This window comes from Pelophylax lessonae, assembly GCF_965119305.1.
Source record: "Pelophylax lessonae genome assembly, chromosome: 7".
Lineage (NCBI taxonomy): Eukaryota > Metazoa > Chordata > Amphibia > Anura > Ranidae > Pelophylax > Pelophylax lessonae.
Genome location: NC_138774.1, coordinates 285,522,482 through 285,545,606, shown reverse-complemented (window position 1 = coordinate 285,545,606; position 23,125 = coordinate 285,522,482). Strand labels below are relative to the sequence as shown.

Below are 23,125 nucleotides of genomic sequence, written 5' to 3'. Positions count from 1 at the left end.
CTCCTATTTCATGGAAGTCACCCTTTAAATCAGCAGTAATGGTCGCACAGGCCTTGGAAAGCACCTGTTGCAGTAAAGCCGAAAATCTTGCTATCTGTATGGAATCCAGTGCGGAATATGGTGCGGCGGGGGGGGGGGGGGAGCTACTCTGGCTCAGGGCTAGTTCAGCAATGGCAGCCATCTGTCTATCCCAAGAGGATTCTGGAGAAGTAGCTCCCTCCACCTCCCTATCTGATGAGACCTGGTATGGGGAAAAGTGCTGTGGCTCTCCGTGGGGGGACTGCGAGCTGGCACCCTGGGATTGGGAGGAGAAGGGATCCCTTACCTCCTCCGGATGAGAAGCGGTAGGCAGGTGGAGTCCCACACTGTGGGGAGATGGTGTGGCTGTGACTGGCGATGCTGGAAGAGGGCTGCCGAGCCGTGGGTCGCCGCCATCTTAGGTTTCTGTGTGGCGGGAGGAGACGAGCGCGCTGCTGATGGAGGCTGTACTGCATTGCTTTTTTTATGCCGTGCCTGTGACCCTCCGGTTCATCCTCACTTCCTCTCAGTATTGCAAGTGGTTTGGGGCAACCACCCCCACTCCGTTAGGCTTGTTGTAGGCTGTGAAGTGGTCGGGGTGTGCGGAGCGCGGTCAGTGCATGTACCGTCCCGGCGCCGCGCGCATGCGCACTTTTTTTTAAATAGTGATATTAAAGTAATTAACATTAAGTAATATCTTATAGTGGGACTGCGACATTGTGGCGGACAAATCAGACACTTTTTTTGGGTGACCAGTGACACTGATACAGTAATCGGTGCTAAAAATATGCACTGTCATTGTACGAATGACACTGGCAGGGAAGGGGTTAACATCGGGCGATTAAAGGGTTAAATGTGAGCCTAGGGGGGTGTTTTCTAACTGTGGGGGGAGGGGCTTGTGAAATGATCATAGAGACATGTGTTCCTATATAGAAGGATCACAGGCGCTCTTTGATCATTTCAGAGAGAAGAACGGTCAGCATCAACGGTCGGTGTGTTTACAACAGCAGACCGTCCTCTCTCAGCTGGGAGCGATCGCTGGTGCTCGGTGGCAATCGCGGCTGCCGGCCCCGTGCATCGGCATCCCCACTGCCTAGTGGGGGCGGGAGCGCGCCCCCCCTGCGCCACGCGTGCGGCCAACGTAAGGCTACGTCGGTTGAGGCTGCCTGCCGCAGCAAATCTGCGGCGGACGGTCTTAATGTGGTTAAATCTTATTTTATTATTTTTATCAATTTTAATGCTTTTGGAGTAAAAAATCTATGTAAAGATAGTTTTCTATTCAGGGTACATTAATAATTGAGCTTATTCAGCATGAAATAGAGCTTAGTTCAATGTGTGCCTAGCCAGTGTTTGTGTACTGTGGGGGAGGTGCTTTTACTAAGGGAAGGGATAGATCTGTGTCCATGCTTTGCAGCAAAACAGGATCCATGCCTTCCCTGCTGACAGAACGCCGATCTGCGCTGTTTACATAGGCAGATCACCGTTTTGCCTGTGTACTGAACGATCGGGGGGTGCCGGTTACGATCAGGGGGGTGCCAGGTACATCGAGTCTGCGGTACCCGCTGCTGGGCTGCGGGTGATGGGAGCGGGCTGAAAGTGTCGCACATGCGCTCCCCAGACCTAGAAGTGTCAGATCACGTACTAGGAACCTGATCAGGCGCAGAGCAGCCACCCTGCCGCAGTATGGGAGGTGCTTTTACTAAGGGAAGGCATAGATCTGTGTCGATGCTTTGCAGGAACATAGGATCCATGCCTTCCCTGCTGACAGAACGCCAATTGGGTAGATCGCCGTTCTGCCTGTGTACTGAACAATGGACGATGCTGGCGGACATCGAGTCCGCGGTTCCTGCTGCTGGGCTTCCACTGTGTGTGTGATCACAGCGGGCGCGGGCCGAAGGGGGCGCACATTCACGCCCCAGACCCAAAAGTGTTGGATCACGTACTAGGGAGGTGAAATTTTAATTATTTTCTTTTCTTTGCAGACTTTTTGTTTAGTGGAATCCTCTTATTGCTCTTACAGGGTTGTAAAGCCTCGAGTCGCCACCATGGAGGAAATGGCAACGTTCCACACCGACTCCTATTTGGAGCACCTTCGCAAGGTCAGCGAAGAAGGTGATAACGATGACCCGGAGACTCTTGAATATGGCCTTGGTAAGTATTGTAGGGCATGCAATCCAAAGCCTGGCATTTGGCCAGGCTTTGGACATGTAAATGTCTACATATGCATAAGAAGACCTCACTGACCTCTGTAGCTGCAGACAATGCGGAGCTATTCATCATAAAATTTACAGCACAAGCACTGAGGTTGTTTACTTCATTCGTTTAGCAGCTCGGCTCATCCCGCTTTTCCCTTCTAGAAGTGGCTCAGCAGATTGGTTCCTCTATTTCTGCAGTAGCTGAGCTTTCTCTGCTCCTTCTCACAGCAGTGAATCGGCAGCTTAGCTACTCTTGCTCCCTTCCACAACTGTGATTCAAAAGCTCAGCTTCTTCTCTGTTAACCATGCCCCCTCTCCCAGCAGTGACTCTTCAGCTTAGCAGTTCCCTCCCTCCCATTAATGATTTCACAGCTCAGCTAACCCTGTTCCCTTTTCCCATCACAAACTCAGCAGATCAGGTCACTCTGCCTTCCTCAGCAGTAATCCAGCGGCTCCCCCCTCCCATGATTGACTTTTCAGCTCAGCTCACCCTGACCCAACCCTCAGCTCAACTCACTTTACCCCCTCCCCAGCAGTTATTTAGCAACCCTTTTAATCATGCTCCCCCTCCCAGCAGTTACTTTGCAGCTTAACAGTTTACTACTCCCATGAATGACTTCCCAGCTCACCCTGTTCCCTTCTCCCAACACAAACTCAGCCGCTCAGGTCACCCTGCCTTCCTCTGCAGTAACCCAGCGGCTCCCCCCTCCCATGACTTTTCAGCTCAGCTCACTTTGCTCCCCCCCTCCCCCAGCAGTGACTCAGCAACCCTTTTAATCATGCGCCCCCTCCCATCAGTTGCTCTGCAGCTTAACAGTTTCCTACTCCCATTAATGACTTCTCAGCTCACCCTGTTCCCTTCTCCCAACGCAAACTCAGCAGTGACCCAGTGGCTCCCCTCACCCATGATCTACTTTTCAGCTCAGCTCACCCTGACCCTCCCCTCCCCAGCAGCAACCTCTTTAACCATGTTCCCCCTCCCAGATGTGACTCTGTGGTTTATCGGTTCCCTACTCCCATTAATGACTTTGCAGCTTAGCTCACCCTGTTCCCTTCTCCCATCAGAAACTCAGCAGCTCAGGTCACCCTGCCTTCCTCAGCAGCGACCCAGCGGTTCCCCCTCCCATGATTGACTTTTCAGCTCAGCTCACCCTTTCCCCCAGCAGTGACTCACCAGTTTACCCACCTCCCCCTCCCAACAGTGACTCTGCAGTTCAGCTGTTCCCCCCACTCTCATCAATGACTTTGCAGCTCAGCTCACCCTGTCCCCTCCCTCAGCAGTAACTCAGCAGTAACTCAGCCCCCCCCCCCAGCAGTGATTTATAAGCCCTCCAGTGTTCTAATATCTGTTGTAAATACAGAGCAGAACAACTGGATGGGGGGAGCAGAGTGTGCTGAAATCACTCTAGGAACAGCTGATGCTGGTGCTCAGCTGATAATGAGTCATTAAAATCTCTGACCCCTACTGAATTGTGGTGGTTCTTTTTTCTGCCTTTGACACCATAGTTAAACCAGGTGCACTCTTTCACTAAAACCTGGACACACCCCCACTCTTACTTTGCAATACTAGTCTGTGTGATGACCCTTGTGCCATGGGGGTGTGGCTGTTACTCAGCTCTGCCAGAACAGAGTGTTGCAGTGGGGGATTTGTGCCCTGGGGGTGTGGCTTACGCAACTCTGCCAGAACAAAGTGCTACAAGAGTGGATACTTGTGCTGAGGGGTGTGGCTGTTACTCAGCTCTGTCAGAACAGAGTGCTGCAGCAGGAGGGCACTTGTGCTGAAGAGTGTGGCTGCTACACAGGTCTGCCAGAACGGAGTTCTGCAGTTGGGGGCATTTTCGCTGCTGTAGAGTGTGGCTGTTAGTCAGCATTGCCAGAACATAGTGCTATAGTGGGTGGACACTTGTGCCCTGGGGGTGTGGCTGTTAGTCAGCTCTGTCAGAACAGAGTGCTGCACTGGAAGGGCATTTGTGCTGAGGGGTTTACCTGTTACTTAGCTCTGCCAGAACAGAGTGCTGCAGTGGGAGGGCACTTGTGCTGAGGGGTGTGGCTGTTACTAATTTCTGCCACATTAGGTTGCTGCAGTGTTGAGGGCACTTGTGCTAAGAGGTGTGGCTGTTAGTAATCTCTGCCACATTAGGATGCTGCAGTGGGAGGGCACTGTGCCCTGGGGGTGTGGCTGTTACTCAGCTCTGCCACAACAGAGGGCCGCAGTGAGATGGCAGAAAGTAACACTAGGGGGTGCTAAAAAGACATAAGATGGCGTGGGACTTCACCTAGGCTTTAATGAAAGGTGTTTGTATATAAATGGATCCCTTTACTATATTATTACATTTTGACTATGGTAACATTTTATTATTTGCAGGTTATGACTGCCCCATCACTGAAGGTATCTATGATTATGCAGCTGCTGTGGGAGGAGCCACGTTAACTTCAGTTGAACAGCTAATGGAAGGCAAAGCCCGCATTGCCCTAAACTGGCCAGGAGGGTGGCACCATGCTAAGAAGTAGGCATTGTGGGATCTCTGGGTAAATTCAACCGGACTATATCTGTTATTGGTAGGAGATCACTGGTCTTACTATTCCAACCAGCTCCATTTCATTTTCATAACATTTAAAAACCTGACAACACCTCTGTGGCTAAAATGAAAACCTGATATGCAGCGCCCCCTTGTAAAGAGAAACTTGGATACCTCTCCTGCTGCCTGTGCTGCCCATCTCTACAGTAGTGGCGGGAAATCACCCAGAGAAGACCTTTCAGATACAGGATAGAGGAGTGTTGATCACCTGCTATGCTTAACTGTTATTCTTCTAAATACTCAGTGGAGTATATAATGTACAGCACCTTGTATACCCATGGACAGTGGGGAGTATAGAATCTACAGCACATTGTATACCCATGGGCAGTGTGGAGTATAGAATGTACGGCACCTTGTATACCCATGGGCAGTGGGGAGTATAGAATGTACAGCACCTTGTATACCCATGGGCAGTGTGGAGTATAGAATCTACAGCACATTGTATACCCATGGGCAGTGGAGAGTATAGAATGTACAGCACCTTGTATACCCATGGGCAGTGTGGAGTATAGAATGTACAGCACCTTGTATACCCATGGGCAGTGTGACGTATAAAATGTACAGCACCTTGTATACCCATGGGCAGTGGGGAGTATAGAATGTACAGCACCTTGTATACCCATGGGCAGTGTGACGTATAAAATGTACAGCACCTTGTATACCCATGGGCAGTGGGGAGTATAGAATGTACAGCACCTTGTATACCCATGGGCAGTGGGGAGTATATAATGTACAGCACCTTGTATACCCTTGGGCAGTGTGGAGAATAGAATGTACAGCACCTTGTATACCCATGGGCAGTGTGGAGTATAGAGTGTACAGCACCTTGTATACCCATGGGCAGTGTGGAGTATAGAGTGTACAGCACCTTGTATACCCATGGGCAGTGTGGAGTATAGAATGTACAGCACCTTGTATACCCATGGGCAGTGTGGAGTATAGAATCTACAGCACATTGTATACCCATGGGCAGTGTGGCGCATGTAGCGTCCAGGATGGGGCAGTGTGGCGCATGTAGCGTCCAGGAGGGGGCGGTGTGGCGCATGTAGCGTCCAGGATGGGGCAGTGTGGCGCATGTAGCGTCCAGAGGGGGCGGTGTGGTGCATGTAGCGTCCAGGATGGGGCAGTGTGGCGCATGTAGCGTCCAGAGGGGGCGGTGTGGTGCAAGTAGCGTCCAGGGGGAAGCAGTGTGGCGCATGTAGTGTCCAGGGGGAAGCAGTGTGGCGCATGTAGCGTCCAGGGGGAAGCAGTGTGGCGCATGTAGCGTCCAGGAGGTGACAGTGTGGCGCATGTAGCATCCAGGAGGGGGCAGTGTGGCACATGTAGCGTCCGGGGGGGGGCAGTGTGGCGCATGTAGCCTCCGGGGGGGCAGTGTGGCGCATGTAGCCTCCGGGGGGGCAGTGTGGCGCATGTAGCGTCCGGGGGGGGGCAGTGTGGCGCATGTAGCGTCCGGGGGGGCAGTGTGGCCCATGTAGCGTCCAGGAGGGGGCAGTGTGGAGCATGTAGCCTCCAGCACAATGTGTACAGCTAGGCAGTGTCATTCCTTTGCTCTGTAGTACCCCTCTTTTACTGTCCCACCAATTTAGTGACAATACAAAGTGGATTTTAGTCCTATCACAGAATCCAATAGACAGACATCACAGGAGTCTCTATATATCGTATACTGTGTCATTAGAGCATTGAAAAGTTGATTTTAATTTTCTCTTCTTCCTGTTTAGAGATGAAGCGTCTGGATTTTGTTACCTGAATGATGCAGTATTGGGGATCCTGAAACTGCGACAGAAATATGAAAGAGTTTTGTACATAGATCTGGATTTACATCACGGAGATGGTAAGCAGGACAGAATACACACGCAGTATGATAAGTGGAATAGGTCCTTGGTGAACGGTGATGATATAGAGCCACACAAAGCAATTGCACTTCTTCCAGCACCATAACTATGGGTTAAAGTGTAAGCCCACTGTAAAAGGAAAATCCCTGCATCTATAGACCTCCATGATCCAACGCTAACCTATCTAGCCCTGTAAATAAAAAATCAGTATACATTTTTCGAAGCTGACCCGACCCGATCTCCAGCGGCGGAAGCTCTGCAGAGGACACAGCTGACAACGGTTGTGATATGAATAAGAAGTGATGTCACCCATAGAGTTACTATGGGGCTTCCGTTGTCGGCTGTGTCCTCTGCGCCCGCCTACACAGCTCCATGTAAGATCGGGTCGGATCGGCTTAAAAAAAAAAAAGGTATGTATAGAGATTTCTTCTTTACAGGGCTAGATAGGTTAGTGTTAGATTGTGGAGGTCTATAGATGCAGGGATTTTAGTGTTAAGGTGGACTTCTAGTGCCTCGTTTCCACTGAGCGGATCGGTTCGGGTCGGTTCGGTACGGTACGCTAATTTGAGTGTTTGTTTCTATTATGAAAGTGGCCCATACAACCGAACCAAACCGCACCATTCCTGGTCCTGCTTCAGATGTAGGGCCATAGGAAATGGTACGTCAAATGAAAGAGCAAAACAAACACCTCAATTGGTGTAAACCCCGCATGGTCCCTGGTGGCCCGACTTGCAGTGGAAACGCTCACCTGAATAGACCGGACCATTCTAACCCTTCCAAACTGTACCGCCCCGAACCGTTCCGCTCAGTGGAAACGAGGCATAATTTAACCACTTTAAGACCGGAAAGGATTTTCCCCCTTAATGACCAGGCCCTATTTTGCGATTCGGCACTGCATTACTTTAACAGACCATTGTGCGGACGTGCGACGCCATACCTAAATAAATTTGACGTCCTTTTTTTTTTTTTCCACAAACCGCTTTTCTTTTCGTGGTATTTGATCACCTGTGCGATTTTTTACTTTTTGCGCTATAAACAAAAAAAGAGCGTAAATTTTGCAAAATAACAATATTTTTCACATTTTTTTTTTATATAAAATTGCCAAAAAAAGATTTAAAAATTGAAATTTTGTAACATTTTTGGCCAATTTGTTTTCTGCTATATATGTTTGTTATGTTTTATGTTTGTATATGTTTGTTGTTGTTTGTTGAATACCCAATTTTTAGAGGATTTATAGTGTTTTGAAGAAGAATAAGTGATGGTTTTTGGAATGTTTTCACCATAACTTGTGTATTTAACTCTCTTTTTTTCCAGCTGGATAGACGTAGGCAGTCTCTGGCTGCGGAGGGCCAGGTGAACCAATGAGCACTTTTAGTTTCCTATCACTGCGGAGTTCATACATGCTTTGCTCAGTCACTGCATGGGGTGTTCACATTGGGGCTTTCCTTGGTGCACAGTATATAGTCTATAGCAGTGATGGGGGACCTTGGCACTACATTTCCCATGATGCTCTCTGAACTCTGCAGGGTAGCGGAGCATCATGGGAAATGTAGTTCCAAAACACATCCGGGATGCCAAGGTTCACCATCACTATTGTATAGGTCACTCATTGGCACTGGTTGGTGCTGGAAGTATATATTCTACCTTTTTGTAATCTTTATGGACCTTTTTATTGTATACACTTGTGTCAGTCCCGGTTCACGCCTATGTGACGCGGGAACCCTGCGAATCCACTGCGGGTTCCCGCATCGCACCCGACTCGCAGGCAGTTCACACTGCCGTATGCGAATTGCTGGGGGTGTCAATACGAAGGTAACCACACCCCCCCAGATCAGTTTGCATATCACAGTGCGGACTGTCAGTTCGGACATGAATTCGATCGAATGGGTGTGAACACCCAATGCGATCCGATCCGAAAAATGGGTCCTGTGCGATTTTGGCCCGAATGCAATGCGAATTCAGCTATGCAATATGGCTAAATTCGCATCGCACAGACATCGCATGTGATTTTCAGAGCAGTGCGCTGCCGATCTCATGCGATATCTGACATCGCAGGTGTGAACCGGGTCTCGGGCTTGTTTCAATCAGTAAATATTTGCACTGGTCACTGCTATCAACTTCTAATGATTTAAGTGTTTTGGATCGGCTGATTTAAAGCCGAACTGCAAGCAAGCGGCTAAATACCAAGAGCTGTTTTTATCTGCCAAAGGGGCAAGGATTTCTGTCCATCCAGTACTGAGATTTACACAGCTCTGCCACACAGCACAGCCTGTCTGGTATTGCAGGAGGCCTGATTTTTTTCTCGGCAGCAATTAAAGTGACGCAGGTTTTGTACTCTCTCCCAGCCTGTGATTGGACAGTGAAAAGAGGATGAAAAACAATGATGAGCTCATTTGTCACTCTGGTCTCTTTTTCTATCAGCATGCTTCTTTGTAGCACTGCAGCACATCTGATTGGCTCTGTGGTTAAAGAGGAACTTTACTTCCACCCCCCCCCCTCCAATCCCCCATCCCCACCCCCAACTTTCTTCCCCCCACCCCACCTCACCTTGCTTTTTTTTCCCCCAGCCAACCCCTGTTACTTTTTGAAAAGAAAGCATTCTTACCTGCCCGGTGGATCCAACGTTGTCCTTCTGTGATCCTTTGACCCTGAGCCGCCATCTTGGTGCACCCAATCTTCGGGACCCCAGCTGCCTCTTCAAAACTCAGGGCAGCCAGGACTCGATTTCAGCATTTTGCCCCCCCCCCCCACCCCCGTATTTAGCTTTCTGCAACCCCATTATGACCACTAGATGGAGCTGACAATTGTAGGAAATACATTTTTATTTATTGTTTGTTCATCTGTGCATCTAATGGCCATAATGCAGTATTTTCCCCAAACCACTCTATTTTTTTTTTTTTTTTTTTTTTTAAATATAAAAAATGAATAAAAACGTACAAAGAAAAGAAAAAATTTGACCCAGATAAAAAATAAATATTGAATTTTGCCCCCCCCCCCCCCCATTCGAACGCAACAAATGTACATGCAATCTCACAGGAGGAAAAACTTTTTTTTTTTTTTTTTTTTTATATATAAATGGACATTTAGAGTGGTATGCCTTGGCAACTTTTTATTTTATATATATATATATATATATATATATATATATATATATATATATATATATATATATATATATATATATATATATATATATATATATATATATATATATATATATAAATGAATAAAAACATACAAGGGAAAAAAAAAAAACATTTGACCCAGATAAAAAAAATCTAATTTTAAAGTGTCACTATGGCATAAGTAAACGGGTACAGATAACCAATAAAAAAAAAATTAAAAAAAATATTGAATTTGCCCCCCATTCCAACCCAGCGAATGTACATGCAATCTCACAGGAGGAAAAGCTCTGTGAATATTTTTATAAATGGACATCAGAGTGGTATGCCTGGGCACAATTTTTATTTACATATATATTGTAAGAATATTTAATAATAAATATCTCGCGCTCGTACTTATGTCAGAATATTTATACTGCTCTGAATATAGCAGTGTATTTATTTATGGTTAATAAGCAAAGATCTGTGAGAAAGGAGAGTCTCCACTTATGCCATAAATCAATGTCGTGAATTCTTTTTAATTGATTAATTTCTTTTTAAAAGCATATACCAATCTTAGTGAGTACAGTCTACAGTATGGAATATATATAAAAATATTTATTCGCCAGACATGTAAACACAATATATGATCAAACAAGAAGTGACACAAAAAGATAACTTCTACATAAAAATACTAACTTCAAATAATCAATGCAATGTGATGTTTAGCTCCATAATGAAAGTGAAACTGAAACAAAGTGAAACCAAAACGAAAGCAAGATTACCATTTCTTCCCAGGTATAGTATAAGCCATAAATTAATGTTCTATATAAACAGACTACAATGGCCTGCGAATCACAGGGCCCAAAGTCATTCCACTGCAGAAGGAATGAGAATAAGCCATGCAAAACGGAAGACTTAAAATTGCAAATAATGCACTGAATCTGATATTAATAAAAATGTATAAAAACAAAAATCAGCTTTTTAGAGAAAAATCTACTATGGCTTATACGGCTGGGATTGTAATCTCATTACCCTTAAATATGCAATATAAAACATATAAGGAAGGAATAAACAATTGTTGAATAAAATCAAATAACATAGCAAGGCATAATTACCACACTTAAGATGGTGTTACCAGAGTCCTAAGATGGATGCCAGTGAGGGAGGAGTTTCCTCCAAGTTTCAGATGAATGATGGACCAGGAAGTATGTCTGGATGAGTCTATCGAAAAATGTAATAGCGTGTGTGGTGTAAGTGTGAGGTGTGTTGTCAGTAGTGTAATGTGTGTCATGTCTCCTCTCTCATCTGGGTTGGTCTTTTATATGGTAAGAACAAAGAGCTATAAAAATTACCATAAGTAAAACCCAGAGGGATGAAACATTATCCCTATTGGTCGGGATATTCTATACCTAAACTGATGAGGTCAGAGACACACCCCTTTTTATAATTAACCCCATATTTGGTCTAATAAAATTAAGGATGATTTCTCTATATGTGAGATTAATCATATAACACAACATAAAACTTTCTCCAGACTCCCAGTACATACATAAATGTCCACCTGTATTTCCATTATTCATCTTGGCAAGTAATGCCATTTCAATAATTATATTATTTAACACAATATAATATTTTTATATTGGAATATCTCAAATTATCTCAAGACTGCACCTGGTATTTCGTCTCCAGAGGGCAGTATTGTACCGTTCATTAGATTTTGTATTTAATATAATTAAAACAATTTGTTATCTGATGACCTATTGACCTGTCGGCTAGTGAAAAGCAATTACTTATTTGACTTGTGACACAACTGTCAGACATCCAGACTAGGATAGGAAGATCTATAGTGTCATAAAAACTTACACCAGACCTACACAGAAACTTCTCTGAAATGAGGTAACTAGTGACGAGATACATATGTCCTTACACTTATTAGAAAAAGAATTCTAAGTAAGATTATTACTGAGAATATAAACCCAAAATGTGATATAACATTCCTAAATATATATGTATATGCCTTACATAATATAATGACATAATTATGGCTAATATCTTCTCACATATGATAATGTATCTATAAAAACTTATATGGTTCATCTTTAAATGTATGCTGAAAAACACTGAGCCATTGTCTATTGTTATATACTTATAGACAGACTGAGATATCCCCCCTTAACATAGCGTCAGACTGACTAAGTTTTATCTGATCGAGATGTCAAAAGAAATCTTATTTACGATTACATAGAAATACAAATATCTCTGTTGAGACCATAGACCCTTTGTAAGCCTGTGAGAGACATTTTGTTTAACAAGTATATATGAACTTTGTTTCACCTTAAAAACAAGATGGACGCCATCCTGTTCAGAATCTCTTATATGCATAATATGAAATATACATGGCTTTTAAAATCATTTTTCTTTTTACCTATTATTATTTTAATCAACCCCCAATAACCCCGACATATCCCCCCCTTTCTTCCCAGTAGACAAGTGAGCAACTTAGGCCTATCTGGAAAGAAAGCTTTTTAAGGAGTAGCAAAAGAGAAAAAAAAAAATGTCTTGTTCTCTTTTTTTTTAAGAGAATAGTTCATATTGGGAATTGTTCATAACTTTTAAGTAAAGCGGTAAAAATGAAATTGAGAAAAAAAAATCAGTTCAAAATGTCAGTTCGTAGCGACTTTGCTGGTGTTAGCTATGTCACAAACTGTTCCTATTTAGTCTCTTTGAATTCTGATCTCCTGGTAAAGAAACGCAAATGTTCCTTGAAATCTGCATCTCCAGCTTGCAAAGTGTTAATGGAGACAGAAATTAACTGCTGCAATGGCATTAGCAACTACCATTCAAAGCGCAGTAAAACAATGTTGGCAATCGGGAATCAGAGAAATCTGTTTGGACGTTCAACCTTGGATGTTGGTTGGATAATGAATGGTTTCAGCATGGTCTAGAGTGTCATACACCCAGACTGAGGTTTGCTCATATGTGCAATGCACCATTCTCACATCTCCTTCAACTGAAAACAGGAGGTAGTGCGATTTCTCTCAATGGATTTCCTTGGATCAAATGCACAAAGATCTGTAGAAACAAATCTTCCTCTCCGTCAACAAGAATCTGGGGCGTCTCGCAGCTTGATTCCTGAAGAGGGATCCGATTCAATGAGGGGTTCCATCCAGAACTGGACTCTAAGGAGAGATGACCCATCCAATCGCTGTGTCTTTGGCAAACATCATCGTCTGTACCAATCAACGACCTGGCATGGAAAGTTAATCTCTTCCTATTGGATGAAACATATAGTATGAATATACATTCTTATCAATTGACATTTCAATGCGATGTTGGTACCCTAAGCTTTCTCAGAGTTCTCCTTTAATCCACCGTGTGATCAGTCCTTTATATGACCACCAGGGAAGGTGAGACTATATATGCGACCTTTCCTAGGGCGACTGACTTCTGGGGCTTATTAACATGGGGATGTATTTATCGCCATGGATACTACACAGTGGACAATAATACAATGATACAATACTTTGTTTAAAATTTACCTACTACTTGGGAGAAAAAAATATATATAGATATATCTCCCCCTATGGGGCATCAATGCAATTTATTGTAGGCAACAAACTACCTTGCATTGAGGATTCCTTCTTGGTTACCGTATACAACCTTTAACCTCTTGACTTCATTATGTCATTAGGGTTTGATCCTCCTTGGTATCACCGTCATTGGCGATTTTTCAAAATGTGCCCGCTTTGAGCGACCTGTTTGAGTCAGAGGGATGAAGTGACCACTGAAAAATAGGAGGGTAGTTAGTATCTCACAACCAAGATCCCCCCCTGACAGGGATTTCAGGATCCTCAATGCTGTGACCTGGGATAAAAGGGTGTTAGAACCTCTGCATCCTATGCCTCTATTCAGTGTATCCCTTCTGATTCCTTACCACTTGGGCATTTAAGGATTTTATAGCCTTTGGCTGGCCACAGGATTTGTTCCTAAAGATGGCTTATTTTAGTTCTGGGCTACAGTGCCCTGAGTGAACCAAGTGATCAGCTGATCAATTTGGCATCTATTCTGTTGAAAACTTTTACAAAATTGAATTATTGGCTCCGCCTCCTGCGGTGCCTTTGTCTCTCGGGATCAGACAGATGGAACAGATCCCCATCAGAACCATTTATTCGGTTTTGGAGTGAGGTCTGGGCCTTAATGTCACTCTAACTTCCCGAGGATATTGGGGAACCCTAAGATGGGGCAAATCCCTATTTAATTGTGGGTGTCGTCCCCCCCCTTGTTAATGGGATGTCCGGTGTCCTCCTTAAGGTATCCGGTGTCCCCTTTTGGGGCCTAGGTGGCATATCTTGCTCCTTTGCCAAACATATTATTATTATGTACATGGGCAATGCATCAAAGCACAGGGATTTAAATTTCAGATGGTTGTACTCAGACCTTCATTGAAGGGTGTTAGGCACTTTTGAGTACAGCAGAAAAAAAAAAATTCAATGGGGCTTTGGTGCTGTGTACATTTTAAATTGTAGATAACAGCTCTAGCAGCAGTGAGGTTTTTGTATGGGCTTACTTTTAAATGACATCCTGCAGGCACAACACAGAAAGTTGTTTTCATAGGCCTCAGGGTAATCAATAATGTTTAAGGACCCTTTTTCATGACAAAAATCAGGACAGTACTCTTTTTAAAACTTTTTTAAAAAAAAAAAAAAAACTGGAGGTGCATGGTGTCTTTTTAGGGGTGCTAGTCTTTTTGCAGTGACCTGATATGACTCATACCTATTTATGCATGGCTGCCCAATTTCTGCCCTCCTATTTTTAGAAGATGGCTGGGGTAGGACATGGACTCTTTGCCTGACTCCCCTCCCTTGTCTGGGTCATAACCAGCAGACTGGGAGTCATATCTGGGTCTATGAATAATTACATCATATTTAATAATGCAGGACTAATAAAGCATTCCCCTTTTACATGGACACCATGACCTTTATGGAACTCTCTTATTTATTTACTTATGAGTTCCTGTCATGAATTTGAACTGTTACATTTTTATTATTATTTTTTTTCAAACTTTTCCACTGCTGGTTACTCGGCAACTTTTTGCTAGAAAAACATTTTTCCTTGCTTAAAACTTCCTAATTATTGCATTAATCATTTACATTTCACTTTCAAATGGTTACTTTCATTACAGCTTTCTTGATAAGACTTCTGCCACAGTTCTACTTTATTTTGCAGCTTCATGCTACATTCTCTTAACTAATGTGTCCCAATAGAGGTTACTTTCACCTGCTCAAGGAGGTTCCTTATCTCATTCTCTCATTTATTTGGAGTGGAGATTGAAACTTTACTAAACTCCTTTTTGCTGAGCCTTGTGGTGCAGTTCCTCATAAAGATACAGTAAGATTGTCCAAGACCAAAAAATATGTAATTACACTTCCTGACGTATTTTGGTGTTAGATAAGCTTATTGGTGAGTTCATACATACAGGTTGTCCTCTACCCATGTCAGATGCCCTTTATTGGCCCGACTTCTGAGGATTTTGATATATGACTCTAACCAGCATTTACATTTTCCACCATTTCAGACTCAGAGAGGTGTTTCCACACATTTATGATCTGTGCCAAATCTACTGGGGTTGTGGCATTACCACTAGGGACTGACACCTTGCCAGAGTTGGCAGCATGAACATTACCTGCTGTGGACATTTTAAGGCATTTCTATTACATTCATAATTAATAAAAAAAAATTCCAAAAAAAAATTTTTTTTTTTTTAGTTATTGATTATGTCACCTGATCAATATTTATGATTGGCATATGTAAGAAATCAATAATTATCTCACTAGGGCCTCCATTATATGTAAGAATATTTAATAATAAATATCTCGCGCTCGTACTTATGTCAGAATATTTATACTGCTCTGAATATAGCAGTGTATTTATTTATGGTTAATAAGCAAAGATCTGTGAGAAAGGAGAGTCTCCACTTATGCCATAAATCAATGTCGTGAATTCTTTTTAATTGATTAATTTCTTTTTAAAAGCATATACCAATCTTAGTGAGTACAGTCTACAGTATGGAATATATATAAAAATATTTATTCGCCAGACATGTAAACACAATATATGATCAAACAAGAAGTGACACAAAAAGATAACTTCTACATAAAAATACTAACTTCAAATAATCAATGCAATGTGATGTTTAGCTCCATAATGAAAGTGAAACTGAAACAAAGTGAAACCAAAACGAAAGCAAGATTACCATTTCTTCCCAGGTATAGTATAAGCCATAAATTAATGTTCTATATAAACAGACTACAATGGCCTGCGAATCACAGGGCCCAAAGTCATTCCACTGCAGAAGGAATGAGAATAAGCCATGCAAAACGGAAGACTTAAAATTGCAAATAATGCACTGAATCTGATATTAATAAAAATGTATAAAAACAAAAATCAGCTTTTTAGAGAAAAATCTACTATGGCTTATACGGCTGGGATTGTAATCTCATTACCCTTAAATATGCAATATAAAACATATAAGGAAGGAATAAACAATTGTTGAATAAAATCAAATAACATAGCAAGGCATAATTACCACACTTAAGATGGTGTTACCAGAGTCCTAAGATGGATGCCAGTGAGGGAGGAGTTTCCTCCAAGTTTCAGATGAATGATGGACCAGGAAGTATGTCTGGATGAGTCTATCGAAAAATGTAATAGCGTGTGTGGTGTAAGTGTGAGGTGTGTTGTCAGTAGTGTAATGTGTGTCATGTCTCCTCTCTCATCTGGGTTGGTCTTTTATATGGTAAGAACAAAGAGCTATAAAAATTACCATAAGTAAAACCCAGAGGGATGAAACATTATCCCTATTGGTCGGGATATTCTATACCTAAACTGATGAGGTCAGAGACACACCCCTTTTTATAATTAACCCCATATTTGGTCTAATAAAATTAAGGATGATTTCTCTATATGTGAGATTAATCATATAACACAACATAAAACTTTCTCCAGACTCCCAGTACATACATAAATGTCCACCTGTATTTCCATTATTCATCTTGGCAAGTAATGCCATTTCAATAATTATATTATTTAACACAATATAATATTTTTATATTGGAATATCTCAAATTATCTCAAGACTGCACCTGGTATTTCGTCTCCAGAGGGCAGTATTGTACCGTTCATTAGATTTTGTATTTAATATAATTAAAACAATTTGTTATCTGATGACCTATTGACCTGTCGGCTAGTGAAAAGCAATTACTTATTTGACTTGTGACACAACTGTCAGACATCCAGACTAGGATAGGAAGATCTATAGTGTCATAAAAACTTACACCAGACCTACACAGAAACTTCTCTGAAATGAGGTAACTAGTGACGAGATACATATGTCCTTACACTTATTAGAAAAAGAATTCTAAGTAAGATTATTACTGAGAATATAAACCCAAAATGTGATATAACATTCCTAAATATATATGTATATGCCTTACATAATATAATGACATAATTATGGCTAATATCTTCTCACATATGATAATGTATCTATAAAAACTTATATGGTTCATCTTTAAATGTATGCTGAAAAACACTGAGCCATTGTCTATTGTTATATACTTATAGACAGACTGAGATATCCCCCCTTAACATAGCGTCAGACTGACTAAGTTTTATCTGATCGAGATGTCAAAAGAAATCTTATTTACGATTACATAGAAATACAAATATCTCTGTTGAGACCATAGACCCTTTGTAAGCCTGTGAGAGACATTTTGTTTAACAAGTATATATGAACTTTGTTTCACCTTAAAAACAAGATGGACGCCATCCTGTTCAGAATCTCTTATATGCATAATATGAAATATACATGGCTTTTAAAATCATTTTTCTTTTTACCTATTATTATTTTAATCAACCCCCAATAACCCCGACATATCCCCCCCTTTCTTCCCAGTAGACAAGTGAGCAACTTAGGCCTATCTGGAAAGAAAGCTTTTTAAGGAGTAGCAAAAGAGAAAAAAAAAAATGTCTTGTTCTCTTTTTTTTTAAGAGAATAGTTCATATTGGGAATTGTTCATAACTTTTAAGTAAAGCGGTAAAAATGAAATTGAGAAAAAAAAATCAGTTCAAAATGTCAGTTCGTAGCGACTTTGCTGGTGTTAGCTATGTCACAAACTGTTCCTATTTAGTCTCTTTGAATTCTGATCTCCTGGTAAAGAAACGCAAATGTTCCTTGAAATCTGCATCTCCAGCTTGCAAAGTGTTAATGGAGACAGAAATTAACTGCTGCAATGGCATTAGCAACTACCATTCAAAGCGCAGTAAAACAATGTTGGCAATCGGGAATCAGAGAAATCTGTTTGGACGTTCAACCTTGGATGTTGGTTGGATAATGAATGGTTTCAGCATGGTCTAGAGTGTCATACACCCAGACTGAGGTTTGCTCATATGTGCAATGCACCATTCTCACATCTCCTTCAACTGAAAACAGGAGGTAGTGCGATTTCTCTCAATGGATTTCCTTGGATCAAATGCACAAAGATCTGTAGAAACAAATCTTCCTCTCCGTCAACAAGAATCTGGGGCGTCTCGCAGCTTGATTCCTGAAGAGGGATCCGATTCAATGAGGGGTTCCATCCAGAACTGGACTCTAAGGAGAGATGACCCATCCAATCGCTGTGTCTTTGGCAAACATCATCGTCTGTACCAATCAACGACCTGGCATGGAAAGTTAATCTCTTCCTATTGGATGAAACATATAGTATGAATATACATTCTTATCAATTGACATTTCAATGCGATGTTGGTACCCTAAGCTTTCTCAGAGTTCTCCTTTAATCCACCGTGTGATCAGTCCTTTATATGACCACCAGGGAAGGTGAGACTATATATGCGACCTTTCCTAGGGCGACTGACTTCTGGGGCTTATTAACATGGGGATGTATTTATCGCCATGGATACTACACAGTGGACAATAATACAATGATACAATACTTTGTTTAAAATTTACCTACTACTTGGGAGAAAAAAATATATATAGATATATCTCCCCCTATGGGGCATCAATGCAATTTATTGTAGGCAACAAACTACCTTGCATTGAGGATTCCTTCTTGGTTACCGTATACAACCTTTAACCTCTTGACTTCATTATGTCATTAGGGTTTGATCCTCCTTGGTATCACCGTCATTGGCGATTTTTCAAAATGTGCCCGCTTTGAGCGACCTGTTTGAGTCAGAGGGATGAAGTGACCACTGAAAAATAGGAGGGTAGTTAGTATCTCACAACCAAGATCCCCCCCTGACAGGGATTTCAGGATCCTCAATGCTGTGACCTGGGATAAAAGGGTGTTAGAACCTCTGCATCCTATGCCTCTATTCAGTGTATCCCTTCTGATTCCTTACCACTTGGGCATTTAAGGATTTTATAGCCTTTGGCTGGCCACAGGATTTGTTCCTAAAGATGGCTTATTTTAGTTCTGGGCTACAGTGCCCTGAGTGAACCAAGTGATCAGCTGATCAATTTGGCATCTATTCTGTTGAAAACTTTTACAAAATTGAATTATTGGCTCCGCCTCCTGCGGTGCCTTTGTCTCTCGGGATCAGACAGATGGAACAGATCCCCATCAGAACCATTTATTCGGTTTTGGAGTGAGGTCTGGGCCTTAATGTCACTCTAACTTCCCGAGGATATTGGGGAACCCTAAGATGGGGCAAATCCCTATTTAATTGTGGGTGTCGTCCCCCCCCTTGTTAATGGGATGTCCGGTGTCCTCCTTAAGGTATCCGGTGTCCCCTTTTGGGGCCTAGGTGGCATATCTTGCTCCTTTGCCAAACATATTATTATTATGTACATGGGCAATGCATCAAAGCACAGGGATTTAAATTTCAGATGGTTGTACTCAGACCTTCATTGAAGGGTGTTAGGCACTTTTGAGTACAGCAGAAAAAAAAAAATTCAATGGGGCTTTGGTGCTGTGTACATTTTAAATTGTAGATAACAGCTCTAGCAGCAGTGAGGTTTTTGTATGGGCTTACTTTTAAATGACATCCTGCAGGCACAACACAGAAAGTTGTTTTCATAGGCCTCAGGGTAATCAATAATGTTTAAGGACCCTTTTTCATGACAAAAATCAGGACAGTACTCTTTTTAAAACTTTTTTAAAAAAAAAAAAAAAACTGGAGGTGCATGGTGTCTTTTTAGGGGTGCTAGTCTTTTTGCAGTGACCTGATATGACTCATACCTATTTATGCATGGCTGCCCAATTTCTGCCCTCCTATTTTTAGAAGATGGCTGGGGTAGGACATGGACTCTTTGCCTGACTCCCCTCCCTTGTCTGGGTCATAACCAGCAGACTGGGAGTCATATCTGGGTCTATGAATAATTACATCATATTTAATAATGCAGGACTAATAAAGCATTCCCCTTTTACATGGACACCATGACCTTTATGGAACTCTCTTATTTATTTACTTATGAGTTCCTGTCATGAATTTGAACTGTTACATTTTTATTATTATTTTTTTTCAAACTTTTCCACTGCTGGTTACTCGGCAACTTTTTGCTAGAAAAACATTTTTCCTTGCTTAAAACTTCCTAATTATTGCATTAATCATTTACATTTCACTTTCAAATGGTTACTTTCATTACAGCTTTCTTGATAAGACTTCTGCCACAGTTCTACTTTATTTTGCAGCTTCATGCTACATTCTCTTAACTAATGTGTCCCAATAGAGGTTACTTTCACCTGCTCAAGGAGGTTCCTTATCTCATTCTCTCATTTATTTGGAGTGGAGATTGAAACTTTACTAAACTCCTTTTTGCTGAGCCTTGTGGTGCAGTTCCTCATAAAGATACAGTAAGATTGTCCAAGACCAAAAAATATGTAATTACACTTCCTGACGTATTTTGGTGTTAGATAAGCTTATTGGTGAGTTCATACATACAGGTTGTCCTCTACCCATGTCAGATGCCCTTTATTGGCCCGACTTCTGAGGATTTTGATATATGACTCTAACCAGCATTTACATTTTCCACCATTTCAGACTCAGAGAGGTGTTTCCACACATTTATGATCTGTGCCAAATCTACTGGGGTTGTGGCATTACCACTAGGGACTGACACCTTGCCAGAGTTGGCAGCATGAACATTACCTGCTGTGGACATTTTAAGGCATTTCTATTACATTCATAATTAATAAAAAAAAATTCCAAAAAAAAATTTTTTTTTTTTTAGTTATTGATTATGTCACCTGATCAATATTTATGATTGGCATATGTAAGAAATCAATAATTATCTCACTAGGGCCTCCATTATATGTAAGAATATTTAATAATAAATATCTCGCGCTCGTACTTATGTCAGAATATTTATACTGCTCTGAATATAGCAGTGTATTTATTTATGGTTAATAAGCAAAGATCTGTGAGAAAGGAGAGTCTCCACTTATGCCATAAATCAATGTCGTGAATTCTTTTTAATTGATTAATTTCTTTTTAAAAGCATATACCAATCTTAGTGAGTACAGTCTACAGTATGGAATATATATAAAAATATTTATTCGCCAGACATGTAAACACAATATATGATCAAACAAGAAGTGACACAAAAAGATAACTTCTACATAAAAATACTAACTTCAAATAATCAATGCAATGTGATGTTTAGCTCCATAATGAAAGTGAAACTGAAACAAAGTGAAACCAAAACGAAAGCAAGATTACCATTTCTTCCCAGGTATAGTATAAGCCATAAATTAATGTTCTATATAAACAGACTACAATGGCCTGCGAATCACAGGGCCCAAAGTCATTCCACTGCAGAAGGAATGAGAATAAGCCATGCAAAACGGAAGACTTAAAATTGCAAATAATGCACTGAATCTGATATTAATAAAAATGTATAAAAACAAAAATCAGCTTTTTAGAGAAAAATCTACTATGGCTTATACGGCTGGGATTGTAATCTCATTACCCTTAAATATGCAATATAAAACATATAAGGAAGGAATAAACAATTGTTGAATAAAATCAAATAACATAGCAAGGCATAATTACCACACTTAAGATGGTGTTACCAGAGTCCTAAGATGGATGCCAGTGAGGGAGGAGTTTCCTCCAAGTTTCAGATGAATGATGGACCAGGAAGTATGTCTGGATGAGTCTATCGAAAAATGTAATAGCGTGTGTGGTGTAAGTGTGAGGTGTGTTGTCAGTAGTGTAATGTGTGTCATGTCTCCTCTCTCATCTGGGTTGGTCTTTTATATGGTAAGAACAAAGAGCTATAAAAATTACCATAAGTAAAACCCAGAGGGATGAAACATTATCCCTATTGGTCGGGATATTCTATACCTAAACTGATGAGGTCAGAGACACACCCCTTTTTATAATTAACCCCATATTTGGTCTAATAAAATTAAGGATGATTTCTCTATATGTGAGATTAATCATATAACACAACATAAAACTTTCTCCAGACTCCCAGTACATACATAAATGTCCACCTGTATTTCCATTATTCATCTTGGCAAGTAATGCCATTTCAATAATTATATTATTTAACACAATATAATATTTTTATATTGGAATATCTCAAATTATCTCAAGACTGCACCTGGTATTTCGTCTCCAGAGGGCAGTATTGTACCGTTCATTAGATTTTGTATTTAATATAATTAAAACAATTTGTTATCTGATGACCTATTGACCTGTCGGCTAGTGAAAAGCAATTACTTATTTGACTTGTGACACAACTGTCAGACATCCAGACTAGGATAGGAAGATCTATAGTGTCATAAAAACTTACACCAGACCTACACAGAAACTTCTCTGAAATGAGGTAACTAGTGACGAGATACATATGTCCTTACACTTATTAGAAAAAGAATTCTAAGTAAGATTATTACTGAGAATATAAACCCAAAATGTGATATAACATTCCTAAATATATATGTATATGCCTTACATAATATAATGACATAATTATGGCTAATATCTTCTCACATATGATAATGTATCTATAAAAACTTATATGGTTCATCTTTAAATGTATGCTGAAAAACACTGAGCCATTGTCTATTGTTATATACTTATAGACAGACTGAGATATCCCCCCTTAACATAGCGTCAGACTGACTAAGTTTTATCTGATCGAGATGTCAAAAGAAATCTTATTTACGATTACATAGAAATACAAATATCTCTGTTGAGACCATAGACCCTTTGTAAGCCTGTGAGAGACATTTTGTTTAACAAGTATATATGAACTTTGTTTCACCTTAAAAACAAGATGGACGCCATCCTGTTCAGAATCTCTTATATGCATAATATGAAATATACATGGCTTTTAAAATCATTTTTCTTTTTACCTATTATTATTTTAATCAACCCCCAATAAC

At 41.2% G+C, this 23,125-nt stretch overlaps 1 protein-coding gene and 1 pseudogene across 2 annotated transcripts in view; one reads left to right on the top strand and one right to left on the bottom strand.

Moving 5' to 3' along the window:
* LOC309559856 (methionine--tRNA ligase, mitochondrial-like) overlaps positions 1-494 on the bottom strand; it is a 6,943-nt pseudogene extending 6,449 nt beyond the window's left edge. The window contains exon 1 of the transcript in view: positions 326-494. The product of the transcript in view is annotated as a methionine--tRNA ligase, mitochondrial-like (transcript). The remainder of the gene's footprint in view (positions 1-325) is intronic.
* The window catches only part of MPP1 (MAGUK p55 scaffold protein 1), an 894,076-nt gene that overhangs the window by 640,860 nt on the left and 230,091 nt on the right, over positions 1-23,125 (top strand). The window lies entirely within an intron of this gene.